Genomic DNA, 11,743 nt, shown 5'->3' on the forward strand with positions numbered 1-11,743 from the left:
CCTGGACCGTTAGTGATTATTTGACTGTTAGTGTTTGTTTGCCCAAAAGGTCAATTTTCGCCATGTTGTGTAGGAGCAAAATGTTATATAAATCTGGCTGTATACTGTATAGATAGGATTAAAACTGAAAAGTTTTGTGTATGTAAGTGCTATGGATGTTGGAGATTTCTGTCTCAGAGTATGAGAAAAAAAGTGACTTTGAGAAAACGGCCTTTAAAGATATGTACATTTGTACAATTCCTTACCTTTTTTATTGGAAAACAATATTCACATCTATTAAAATCCTGAGCATCCTATACCTTGTGTCATCATATCATATGTATATTTTTTATTACATTTTGCAAAACTCCACAACACACACACACAAGCTCATGTCTTTCGATTCATTTTCTTTCTTGGGAGGAATAGAACAGCAGTGGCTGTAAAGACAGAGGGAGAGATGTGACTCGGCAGCTTTTTTGACTAAACATGGAGCTCAGTGCCAGGAGCCACAGTGTGGCCAGGAGCCATCAAGAATGCGTAGCTTTTTTGTGTGTGTTTGCGTCTGTGTGTTTGTGTGCATCTGGTCAAGGGAGAATCTTAAGAATGCCCCTCACCCCAACCCTGGAGGCCCCAGCCACGCACGCACACACACACGCACACGCACACACACGCGCACACACACACACACACATGCGCCAGCATGCTTTTACATTCACTGTGCCATTTAGAACAATAGAGCAATAGTTTTAGTTAGTTTCAAGCAATTATGCTCTGGCCCCTTTAGGTGCGTAAATTTCAATCATTACATTTAGTCCCAACTGTTTACAGGCTTGGGGTATAATTAAAATGGAAAACTTATGACGACAGTTAATACTGATTGTGGCAGAGCAGGAAAGCAGGGCTGATTAACGGCAGCAGAATTTAGTGAAAATGTGAAGTGAGGCATATGACAAACAGACAGCAAAAAAGCTGTGGTACAGACCAAAAGAAATGTTTTGAGGGATCATTCATGGGTTACATTCATACTGAACTTCAGAAAGCACAATAACGTGTTGCCTGGAAGTAAGTGAGAGCTGAGAAAACTGGTGACATATTCACTGCGGGGCGGCCTTTTGTTTCAATGGAATTTGCCAAATAAACAGAAGACAATACATGGGGCGGAGACAGCGAGAGCCGAACCAAGACGCATTCAAACGTCTCAGGATCTGAAGACCAAGCTGAGCTCGCTGGCTTGTCATGTGGCTCCCTCTAGTGATTATCTGTGGTAATACATGTTCCAGTTTTCTTCTTTAAATTGGTCCCGCTGCTACTTTTTCTCTGCTCGCTGTTATGGTAATCACGCGCTTCTGGCACCTTTGCTTTCTAAATGTATCCAGTTGTTGTCTCACTCCTGATTCTTCTCCCCTTTGTCTGTAATCTGGACTCTTTCTGGACAACTTTGCAACTTTCATTGGACTAATTGAATGCTATATTTATTATCACTCAGAGGTGTCAGACTGGGGGGGGTTTGGGGGAGTGAATATCCATATAAATATGCTAGAATGAATGGCTGTGGATGCGGGGAGGGGCCCATAGAGAATGTCTTTTTACAGGGCCCAGAATTTTGTGTTTTGCCCCATCACTGACATGTTTTCATATGTCTTCATAATGGCTGATATTGTACATGTTCACATTTGCTTCAGTTTAGAGGGACATCTTAGTGGACTAGTGGTTAAGGCACTTACTACATAAAAAAAAGGTAATTTGGACAGCACTCCAATTAATACTTTCAGTTGCCGCTCGGACGTTTTGGGCAGGACGCTCTTCCTCAGAGTCTTTCTCAGACCATCTCGTATGAGATGTGCTGTCCAAATTACCATCATATATTATTATACACATTAAGGATCTAGCACACAGTCTTAAAAGTATTCAAGGTCTTCTAAATAGCTGTTAAATAAGGTCAAATATGATCAAATAAAGGGTTGTAAAAAGGATTGGATAGAGTACATATGCAGTAAGAGTTCAGTTCATGTACGACTGTGGGGTAAAAAGTGTTCCTCAGTCTGGAGGTGTGAGCTGAACAAAAATCCAAGGGTGAGCTGAATAACTAAACCCATGCGCTGCTATTTCACGTTTAGCTGACATGTTTTAGGCCTTTAGCCAAAGCTTACAACGAGTGCAACAGCAGCATAAGCTTCACTTCCTGGATCGCCAGAACTACAAGAAACCCAAAGGATGGAGTACAAAGTTTAGGGTACTAGTGTTACATCTATAGATTTATCAGACAAGAATGAAGTCATGAGAAAGTAAGTACAGCCTGAAAGAGAAAGAGCTCATTTCAAATGCTGCCTTTTTTAAAGTAATTGGTCATTTCTTATACTGCATTAATAATAATAATAATAATAATAATAATAATAATAATAACTCTTGTGTTGTCTTCTATTCTAACATGCATCATCCTCCCGGTCAAAACTGAAAATCAACACTTTTTCTGGCGTTTTTGTCTCTTTTTTCGACACTTTTGGCGCTTTATTCAATGTATTTTGGCGCTTTTTTGACGTTCTTTTCACTACCATGTATAAACACCACCAACACCAACTCATAATTAGTTTTACACTTATTACTTATTTTTTTAATTCATGGTCAATGAAAAAACTAATTTGTATGAAATTATACCAATTTTTTTTATTTTTTTTATTTTATAATTATACCTAATTCTTGAGTTAAAAAAGCAGAAATTATGAATTATTTGGACTAACATTAAAGGAAGGATAACCACAGAAGGGTCAACGTTCAGTCGGGATACTGTTTCAAAAACATGTTTTCAAATGCAAAAAAATTTTAACAAAAAATCCAAAATTCAATGAAAGTAGAGATCCAATCCTTTTGTTGTACTTGCGAAGCGCGTTGTATGGAATCATCCGTGTTATTTTTTTGGGGTAATCCAAACCAGGTAGTTCAAAAGAAACCCATATTTCTGATATAGACATTTAGACAACGGGTCAAATTTGACCCGAAGACAACACAAGGGTTAATAATAATAATACATTTTATTTATGGGCGCCTTTCTGGACACTCAAGGTCACCTTACAAGACAATAAAATAGTAATAATAATAATAGTAAAAAGAGACAGAACATTACTAAATACAGATGAGTGGTGATCATGTTGGATATGCCCGTGTGAAAAGATGTGTTTTCAAGCGAGGTTTTGAAAAGGGAAAGCGAGTTAATGCTGCAAATGTCTGGTGGGAGGGAATTCCAAAGATGTTTCGTCACTTTTATTCTTGTATTTCATACTATTCTATTTGAGCTGTTTTTATATTCTCGTTAACACGTTTTTAATTGCTTTTAACTGCTCTTTAATGTGTTATGTAAAGCGCTTTGAATTGCCTTGTTGCTGAAATGTGCTGTACAAATAAAGCTGCCTTGCCTACAGAGCAAATGCAGTTGGATGATATGTGATGGTTATATTCCTATAAACTGCTAAATATGAATATCACGCATGCTGCAGAGGCTGTGGTGTACATATTAGACACAGTTAGATGAGTTCAGACAGGTAATTGTTGAGATGAATGGGGGTTTAACAGCCTCTCCTCGCAGCGATATCTAACTGTTAGTACAGTACCAGCCTGCAATGCCACCAGCTTCTCACCATCACTAACCACACCCCATCAGTTGCAAGCAGAGCAGCAAAGGAAGTTAGATGAACACTGCATGCCACACCACTAACCACACGGCACACGAACACACACACACACGCAAAGCAAAGAGAGAGTGGTGTGGAGAGAGAGCAAGTCAGAAGCACAGATTAGAGCATAGTTATGACTTTTCCCTTAGTGGCACTTGTTAAGTGAAAGTAGGCCAAGAAGTGTCATATAAGGACAGGTTTGGTCTGCATGTTTACATCTCACACTTTCTACGCCTCCTCCTTTTCTCTTCATGGCTCTCTCTCTCCTCTCTCTCTCTCATCACCTCTTTGTTATAAAGGTGTTGTGAAAATGAGAAGCTGCAACCAGTCATTGAAACTTCTCCCCAACTTTTGGCCGGGCCTACACAGTCCGTAAACAATCTGAAAACACATTTTTCTCAACTGGGTTTTAGATGAAGGGTGTACGGGGAATGTTATGACCAAAGTATGAATCTATGCCAGAAAAGGTTGGAAAAAAAACTGGTTACGTTCACTTTGAGAATTAAAGAGGCGCATCCCAGTCTGTAAATCAGATTATCAAAGGAAAGCAAAAGAGAGGAGCAACATTGGGTGACAGATGATTAGGATTTGGGGGTGCTTATATCATCACTACGTCCACTTGTTGTTTGACCGGGGGACAACCCTGATGCGATTTAAAACCCCTCCTTCTCCTGAATTGTGGACAAAACGTCATCATTTTTTTTTTTTTTTTACCATTTTCTGACATTGTATGCACCAAACAACTAACCGATTAAATAATTGACCGATTAGTCGACAAGGAAAATAAGCCCTTAGTTGCAGCCCTAGTTCTCTATAATCTATACTTTCACCATGCAGTTCACAAACGACGGTTCATGTGGTACTGTGCCACATATATACTTATTGAAAGCCTCTCATTTGATTAATCAGAAATATGTCATATAGTATATAGAGTAAAAAGTAAAATATTGATCAATGGGAGCATGTGAGGGTCTAAAGTCTCTGTTTATTCGTTATGACTTACAGCCTTAACAGTGAAAGGAAGTTTTTTTTTAGGAGTAAAGCCCTGCAATGACATATGTTCAAACTTTTTGAACATGGACCAAGAGGCTCGCCAGTGGAGGGCGCAAGCGGCCACCACTTGCCCCCGCCGGTAAAAAGCTCCAGTGCAGTCAGTGTATTACCTTATTTGGTGCGGAGCCCCTAATTGTAACACCGGAGAGATGCTTCAGTCCCGAGGAGCGTGCTCGTGCCCATAAACAAGCTGTAAGTGTAGGAATGAGGGGAGCTGGATGGATGAGCTCCGGCGCTTTACATCCAGCTGTACATCATCCAGCTGTGACCACCGCGGTGTCACACTGCCAGCATCTCTGACTATATGCACCGAAATATGTGTGACGTCGGCATCAAAGCCATACATCGCCTGTGTAAACCAGCGTCAAAGCTTTACATGTGCGTAATCACATACATGCTGCATTGGAAACGTCCGTGCGTAATCACATAGGCTACATTGGAAACGTCCGCGCGTAATGTGTGCCATACATGACAGACAACTTTAAGACACACATTCAGAAGATTTTAGAGAGGAGAAATCATCTGAGAGAAAATCTCCCACAGTGAGCAGTCACGCAGCATCACTCTCTCGCTCTCACTCACTCACTCACACACACACACACACACACACACACACACACACACACACACACACACACACACACACACACACACACACACACACACACACACACACACACACAGCAACAGGTCTACAGCGGGATGAAAACTTACATGTGTATAGTCGGATGGGATCTCCGGTCCGCTCAGTCAGTGCGCGCAGCAGCTTGCTGTTCCTCTGGTCACAGAGGGTGTGTTAGTGTGTGGCCTGTGTGTGTGTGTGTGCTGCACTGAGGTCCCGGACCTCCCTCCCCACGCGCAGTCCCGTCGGGGGGGGAAATGGGTGTATTGGTTGTGCCGGTGGCGTAAAGGGGAAAAAAGAGATAGTCCCTCCGCTCTTTCGCTCTTTTCTACCTCTGCTTCTCCTCTGTCTCCTCTGGGCTCTCTCTCTCTCTTTCTGTCTGTCCTCCCACCGCGAGAGCCTTAATTGGTAAACGGGTACAGCGAAAGAGGTGATGGGGGTGTGCCTCTCTCTCTCTGTCTGTCTCTCTCTCTCTCTCTCTCTCTCTCTCTCTCTCTCTTTTTTTTCTCTCTAACTCTCTAACTCTCTTTCTGCTCCGTGCCTCTTTTTCTTTTTTTTACATGACGTCATGACCGCGCCTTTGGGATGATGTGACCGGCCCGAGCAGAGCACCTATCTCTCCCATCTTCTTTTTATGTTACCCTGGGGTGTGTGTGTTTGTTTGTGTGCGTGTGTGTGTGCGTGTGTGTGTGTGTGTGTGTGTGTGTGTGTATGTGTGTGTGTGTGTGTGAGAGAGAGAGAGTTTAGGGGAAAAAGAGAGAGGGGGGTATATGACCTCACACCTCTCTTTCCTGTTATCTGTTATTGTTCAGACAGACTAGTGATGAAATAATTTATGTTATGAAGAGGTTGAGAACAGAGGGTGGTTGGGAAGTGTGTGTGTGTGTGTGTGTGTGTGAGAGAGAGAGAGAGAGAGAGAGAGAGAGAGAGGGAGGGAGAAAGAGAAATATGGATTATATGTGTGTGTGTGTGTGCATGCATGTGTGTGTGTGCGTGTGTGTGTGTGTGTGTGCGTGCGTGTGTGTGTGTGTGTGTGTGCTGCGCTCTCCAGCTGAGCATTGGCTCAGGAAACAAGAATGTTCGGCCTCTGCTTTGCCCTTTTGCTCACAGTTCAGCAGTCTGATGGGAGGACGGAGGGGCGAGAGGGGGAGGCTGTGGGGGAGGTGGAGGGGTAGGGGTTGGGGAGGTTAAAGTTAGAGTGGAGGAGAATGAAGACAGATTACAGATTGAAGAAGCCATTAAGAAAAGCTTTTGGAAAAAAAACGAAGAAAAAAAATCTTTTGAATACATGTATCTTACTGCCTTTTTGCAGGCACAAAGCAGGCAACAAAGTATCCTATTTTCTATTTAACATTTCTCAATTCACTTTTCATGTTTCTGTGAGTGTGGCTTTATTAGAAACCTAATATTAACATCAAATGAATTGGAAAACTGCCTGCACTTTCTTGCTGGGAGTTGGATGAGACTCATTGACTCCCTAGTAATATGTAGAGATAGTGGTAAGGCTATAGGCCGATGTTTTAACATTGGACAGAGCCAGACTAGCTAATTCCCGTGTTTCCCACTTAGCTTTAGGCTAAACTTATAATAACCTAGTTTTAGTTTCAAATAAGGCAAAATCTGTCCTTTGTCAGCCATTTTCGGCATATCCCCTGACGATGACCTCCCTGTTGCACAAAGGCGGGCCCTGGCGTTCACATCTCTGCTTGCCCGGAGACTGATCTTGCTCAACTGGAGGCTCTCCCGCCCCCTCACCCCCCCACACACACACACCCGTTGGATAAAAGAGGTGCTCGACAATTTGAAGCATAAGAAGCTCAGATCTTCTCTGAAAGGCTCTATCTCGACATTCCTAGAGACATGACGGAGCCCTTTCCTAGAACTCGTTGACTCCCTCAGCTTGTCTCCTGACATGGAGGACAGAGCTCCTTCTGGACTGCTCTCTATCTCTTTGATTTTGTCTACCTTGTTCCTTTGTTCCCTGGGCCATCCAAGTCTTCAATACCACACAAAGGGGGAGGGGAGAAATGGACTTTTCAACATGAGCCTGTCTCTCTCAGCCCCTACCACCATTACATCACTTTGTCTGCTGTACAACTGTCTCATAGGCTATATTAGACCTCCTACGCAATCTGGACTGTGGTCATAACATCTACATCTTATAACTGATTCCCTGTTATATATTGTTCTTATTCTTATTCAATCAGTCAGTTAATATGTTCATATTTCATAGTCATAGTTAATATTTAATAATAATCTACTGCACTGTTCAATCCCTGCACTGTTCACTTTTGCACTATCACCATTGCACATACTCTACCATAGCACCTTATCATGGTCATTGCATTTCTGTGAGTGATTTTTATTTTTATTTTTATTCTTATGTATAGTATGTGAGATATATGCGTGTATATGTGTTTGTTGTGTTCTGGTTGTCTAAGCTACTGGATGCCTAAAATTTCCTTCGGGATAAATAAAATATCTATCTATCTATCTATCTATCTATCTATCTATCTATCTATCTATCTATCTATCTATCTATCTATCTATCTATCTATCTATCTATCTATCTATCTAGTATCTATCTACTGTATCTATCTATCTATCTATCTATCTATCTATCTATCTATCTATCTATCTATCTGTCTTTCTGTCTATCTATCTATCTATCTATCTATCTATCTATCTATCTATCTATCTATCTATCTATCTATCTATCTGTCTTTCTATCTATCTATCTATCTATCTATCTATCTATCTATCTATCTATCTATCTATCTATCTTTATATCTATCTATCTTTTTTACTTTTATCTTTTGGACGTTGTGTGTCCTTACTGGTGTGTGTCTGTCAGTGTGCATGGGTCTGTGTTGTTTGTCCCCCGTCTGTTTTGGACCTGAACTGGGCTTGGTTTGCGGGTGGGGAGGGGACCGGAGGGGAAGTGACATACTGTTTTAACTATGCTTTGTTCACTTTGGCCTATGTTGTATGTCATTTATTGTTCACATTTAAATCATGAGAGTAAGGCTAACCCTCGGCCTTCTCTTCTAACTCGCAACAACCAATCAATTACGTTAATAAACCTGTCTGTTTCAGGCTCTTTAAGTTCTGAATCCAACTCAAACTGATTCAAATAAACATGTCAGCCATGCAACCAGCGGAGACTCGGGGGAGTCACTGCGTAGTCCTGCTGTTACCCTTATAAAACCTCCGTTTTTGTTATAGATTAAACAAACAAGATATAAGATACAATCATTCCCTAACCTTAACCTCTCATAAACCCTTTTAACACCGAAATGACTGTGTATAGTGAGTAGCAACTGCCCCTGTGTGTTGTCAGACCCATAGACTGTGAGAAAATGATTATATTCAGTCTATTGTCAGACCAGTGACACTTACCATAATCAGGCAGGAACTTGCTGGAATAAACTTTATCCTGCACCATGTCAATATAACGTGCAATAAAGGTGGATTTACTGATCTTATATAAAGTAACTTGCTTATGTAGTTGAAAAACTGCTCAGTAATTAAAGTATCAGCAGCTACGGTAGGGACTGTACTGTGTCCATGTTTCATCAGACAGTTTTTGCCATATTTATGCTCAAATGTTTGACAAAGGAAAAAAAAAACTTTATACACTTTTAAAAAAATGCTGTAGAGAATATTGTACAATTGTAGTCAAGGATTACATTTTCATAGTCAGGGTGTTAAATGGACCAGGTTTTTTTTTTTTTTTTACCCTTTTACATGCATAAAATCAAATGTTTTTCATATCACCTGTTTAAACAGTGTGATTACATAAAGACTTTGTGAAAAGACCACAGGAGCTTTACTACCTAATTTAAAAATGACAAAAACCCTCCTTAAAAATAAAGCACTTTATTTATAGTTAAAGGTCCAGTGTGTAACGTGTTTAGTTGTTCATTATCAAAATCTGTGTTGCCCGTTCACAAACTTGTCCTTTTTCAAGAATATTTACCGCCACCATCAATTCCAAGGATTCCTTTTGGCTTGAAATTTTACATTTGCGTTTGCATGAACTGGGGCAGATGCTCCATATTCGTGCGCCATCTTGAAATACGTTAGCTGGTAAGGGACATACAGGACATACTGCTGCCTGGAAGGCACCGTTGGGAGGCACTGGTTATGGTTATGGTTAGGGTTAGGGTTATGGTTAGGGTTAGGGTTAGGGCTAAGGTTAAGGTTAAGGTTAAGGTTAAGGTTAAGGTTAAGGTTAAGGTTAAGGTTAGGTTAGGTGCCTTGAAGGCAGCGGTCGCAGCGCTGACTGGTAGGAACACCATCGAAAGGGTTTCCTGTGTACTGAAGTTGTGTCCGCTGGTAATGTAGGCTCTCAGGTCACAGTGGGCATCCTAACACATCTTCCTGTGGATACTGAGACATTTCCTGACGCTGCTGGCCACTGTGTTGTCTTCAGACCAGCGCTCTACTGAAGCATGACTCATGCTCAGCCATAACTTCCTCCTCTGAGCAACTTAGCCACCGGGTGCACACTACGTTGCCAAGCAAAGGAATTATTGTTTTTCGAAAGTACTTACGTTTGACCAATTGTTTTTCACATGTATCTTCAGGGCACGTCTATCAAGTAAATGTACGTTCACACAATCCAGCAGTAAGGTACAGAACACACACACATACCGACGAGGATCACGGAGCAGAGGGTGTAAAGAGATGTAACAGCAAAGGCCATGGTTCTACTCGCCTTGTCAATGCGACTTCTGTGATCAAATTTCTCCTTCTCAGATTTCGAGCATGTACCCATAGTTCTTTGGGATGGGAAAGGAGGCTGCAGCCTGCAGCAAACACAGATGACAGTAGAGTGGAGGAGGCAGGGAGATCTTTTTTTCATCCCCTCTGTCTATGTATATCTGTGTGTGTTTGTGTGTGTGTGTGTGTTTGTGTGTGTGTGTGTAGTAATAAGAGCCAGATGTTGCCGTTGTGGTTGTAAGCTCGTCCAGTCGGTCAGTGACATCATCTGTATGCAGCTTGTTGAAGTTACATCACCAGAGGCTTCCTTGTAGGGGTAAACACGCAAACAAACACACACACACACACACACACACACACACACACACACACACACACACACACACACACACACACACACACACACACACACACACACACACACACACACACACACACACAATTGTGCGGAGGACAGCTAAAGCGGAACAAACACACATTATTGTCAGGGGTTAAAGTGGGCCAGAATGAACTGAAACTGCGTTCCGGGACCTTCGGTTAATAAGTAAATTAATCTGAGAATCCCGTTGGAGATGTCAAGTGACTAGCACCTCCATTCTACTGTACATATATTTTGGAAAGATTTGTTATCGCCAAACAAGCAGGTGCAAAGGTAAGGCAGAGTGATTGAAAACAGACAGATGCTTACATCGTGATAAATAGGAGACAGAGCCTTAATGTGCAACGTTGGATGTAAAAGGCAGAGACAGAGTGATAGTTTCAGAGAAAGTAGTTAAAAATCAGGGAGTCAGGGCCCAGCTGACAGCCTCATAACAAAGCTCCTCTCTGGTGGCACTAAAGTGGTAAATTGTTTAACTGTTCCCTGTGCACTCACTTTCTGCCTCTTGTTCTCCTTCACACACACTAAACACATGCACAAGCACAGACACGAGGCCTGAGCACTTAGATTAGACCGATAAACAGAACATTAAACCCCACTTGCAGGTAATTCAACAAATATGCCTTGGCATTCCTTGATCTCTCATCCCTTAATCCCCCCCATCTGACTCAAACTCAAAGGCGCTCACACATGCACATAAAAGTGGCTCCCATATGACAAAGTAGAGTAATTATGGAAAAACGTTTCTCATTAAATGGAATGGAGTCCATATTTAGAAATGTCAAATACAGAGTGGCTTTTATGACCAGCTGAGGCTGACAAATCAGTTACACAGAAACACATTTGAAGAAAAGAGGGTGGGGCTGAGGGGCTGAGGGGCTGAGGGGCTGAGGGGCTGAGGGGCTGAGGGGCTGAGGGGCTGAGGGGCTGAGGGGCTGAGGGGCTGAGGGGCTGAGGGGCTGAGGGGCTGAGGGGTTGAGGGGCTGAGGGACGGCCACACAGGTCCAAAATGAGGTGACAGTGAGCCAATAATATGATATGAATAATGATGACGTGACAGTAACTCTTCATTCTCAAAGATTGGTACCACTTTTTAAATAAGGCACCCTTTATCAGCCCTTTATACAAGGTTTATAATTGTAACCAATGGCCATATTATTATTGGTTTTTCAATCCTGTAGTAACGCGTTATGGATACATTATAAGTCATTTATAAGAACAACCTTTGGGTTGCCAGACTGACCTGATGGATAAAAAAAAAAAACTTTATTAATGACTTGCTGACATTTATAACTTGGAACTTGATGGCTCATT

General features: G+C 41.8%; 1 protein-coding gene across 1 annotated transcript in view; it reads right to left on the reverse strand.

Moving 5' to 3' along the window:
- flna (filamin A, alpha (actin binding protein 280)) overlaps positions 1-5,688 on the reverse strand; it is a 73,036-nt gene extending 67,348 nt beyond the window's left edge. Inside the window, exon 1 of the mRNA XM_039800461.1 lies at positions 5,418-5,688. The gene's annotated coding sequence lies outside the window, so the exon portion shown is untranslated. The remainder of the gene's footprint in view (positions 1-5,417) is intronic.
- Positions 5,689-11,743: the final 6,055 nt, after the last annotated feature.

The sequence above is a fragment of the Perca fluviatilis genome, chromosome 5 (genome assembly GCF_010015445.1).
Source record: "Perca fluviatilis chromosome 5, GENO_Pfluv_1.0, whole genome shotgun sequence".
Taxonomy (NCBI): Eukaryota; Metazoa; Chordata; class Actinopteri; order Perciformes; family Percidae; genus Perca; species Perca fluviatilis.